The sequence below is a fragment of the Mobula birostris genome, chromosome 13, assembly GCF_030028105.1.
Source record: "Mobula birostris isolate sMobBir1 chromosome 13, sMobBir1.hap1, whole genome shotgun sequence".
Taxonomy (NCBI): domain Eukaryota; kingdom Metazoa; phylum Chordata; class Chondrichthyes; order Myliobatiformes; family Myliobatidae; genus Mobula; species Mobula birostris.
This window is the reverse complement of record NC_092382.1, coordinates 9,473,632-9,475,710: the sequence shown is the minus strand read 5'-3', so window position 1 is coordinate 9,475,710 and position 2,079 is coordinate 9,473,632. Positions and strand designations below refer to the sequence as shown.

General features: G+C 44.5%; 2 protein-coding genes across 2 annotated transcripts in view; one reads left to right on the top strand and one right to left on the bottom strand.

The window, feature by feature from the left end:
- Positions 1–2,079, bottom strand: part of LOC140208329 (uncharacterized) — a 330,302-nt gene that overhangs the window by 267,106 nt on the left and 61,117 nt on the right. The gene's annotated exons all lie outside the window — the stretch shown is intronic.
- LOC140208336 (uncharacterized) overlaps positions 1–2,079 on the top strand; it is an 87,877-nt gene that overhangs the window by 69,139 nt on the left and 16,659 nt on the right. The gene's annotated exons all lie outside the window — the stretch shown is intronic.

Genomic DNA, 2,079 nt, shown 5'->3' with positions numbered 1-2,079 from the left:
CTGCGTTAACCTTTCTGTCCGGATTTCCGTGTCGATCTCTCTTTTTTCTTTCATCGCAACCAGTGGGGCGGAGTTTCTCTGTTTAACTCAGCGAGTCCCAGGCTGCGGATTTGATCCAGCCCAGGTTCTGGGAGGGTCTGACCTCCGCCCCGTGTGTAAACGGGACTGCCCGGCGTAGGTAGAGTTTCAGCTCAAACGTCCCCCACCTGTTCAGGTACAGGGAGCTGTCTTTCAGCTGCAACTAAACCAAACAAGTTCGACTGGAAAAAAACTGGGAAATGTTATTGCATTTCCATCCGGACAACTATTGTCACAAGAAACCCCCTCGCCCACAGTTAACAGCGGGTTTCATTTCACAAGCAGTGATTGTTGATCCACACCCCGCCAGAAATGTTTCTGGAATTTGTTTCTCTTTAAAGGCATTTATTCCAAATAGCCAGAAGTTTTACCGAGGGACGGAGTGACGCACTCACTGAAAACTCACATATGTTGAAATGGCCGACAGGGAGGGAATGATCCTCTGATTGAAAATGAGCACGGGGGGAGCGGGGAGTTGTGTGCTGATTAAACAGGAAGCCTGACTCCCCTCTATCTCCTGACCTAACCCTCACTCTCCCCATACCTCTACCCATCTACCCTATCTATACTCTTATGATTTTGCAGACCTCCGTCAAATCTCCCCCAAATCTTCTGCGTTACAAGCAACAAACTCATGACCTATTCAATCTTCCCTTATAACTCAGGCCCACCAATCACGGCAACAACATCTTTGTAAATTTTCGTTGTACTATGTCAACCTTATTTACATCTTTCCTATAGGTAGGTGACGTAAACTGCACTCAATACTCCAAATTAGGCCTCATGACCATCTTAAATCATCCAATCTCCTGTACTGAATACTTTAATTTATGAAGACCAGTGTGCCAAATATTCCTTTACTAGCTAATCCAGGTGTGCAGTCACTTTCAATGAATTGTGGACCTGCATTCCCGGTAGCCTTTGTTCTACGGCACTCCTCAGTTCCCAAGGAAACAGTCTGTCCCAAGCCACACTTGCCAGATCCTTTCTGATACCATCAAAATTGACCTTTTTCCAACTTAGAATCTCAACCCGTGGTCCAGACCTATCTTTTCCCATATTTACTTTGAATCTCATGGCATTATGATCACTAATTTCTGTCGCCAGCCCTGGATCATCAGCTTATTTCACACTTCTACGTCGGGAATTCTACGTACTGATTAAGGGCACATTTGACAAACTCTTACAGTATGGGAGTCCCAGTCAATATATGGAAAGTTAAAATCACTTACTGAATCAACCTTTCATTCTTGGCATTGTCTGCAATCTCTCTACAAATTTATTCCTCTAAATCCCTCAGACTGTTGGGTGCAACCAAGTCCCAATAATGGCTGCAATATCATAATGAGGGGTTGAAATTTGGTGAAAGAGGGAGGGAGATCGTGCATTCTAAAAGGTTTACTAAAATGTTGCCTGGGTTTCATCTCCTAAGTTACAGAGAAAGGTTGAAAAAGTTGGGTCTTTACTCTTTGGAGCATAGAAGGTTGAGGGGGACTTGATAGAGGTGTTTAAAATTATGAGGCGGATAGATAGAGTTGACGTGGATAGGCTTTTTCCATTGAGAGTGGGGGCGATTCAAACAAGAGGACATGAATTGAGAGTTAAAGGGCAGAAGTTTAGCGGTAACATGAGGGGGAACTTCCTTACTCAGAGAGTGATAGCTGTGTGGAACGAGCATCCAGTAGAAGTGGTTGAGGCAGGTTCGATGTTGTTGTTTAAAGTTAAATTGGATAGATATATGGAGAGGAAAGGAATGGAGGGTTATGGGCTGAGTGTAGGTCGGTGGGACTAGGTAAGAGTAAGAGTTCGGTATGGACTAGAAAGGCCGAGATGGTCTGTTTCCGTGCTGTAATTGCTATATGGTTATATGGTTATAATTCCCTGTCCTGAGCTCATCTGGCTTTCCTATGATGCACATTCACCAGAAGCTTGGGATGGGGCCCCAAATCCAAAGAACTTTCTCCTGGCACACACATTCCAATAACTTTCCCACTACTGATG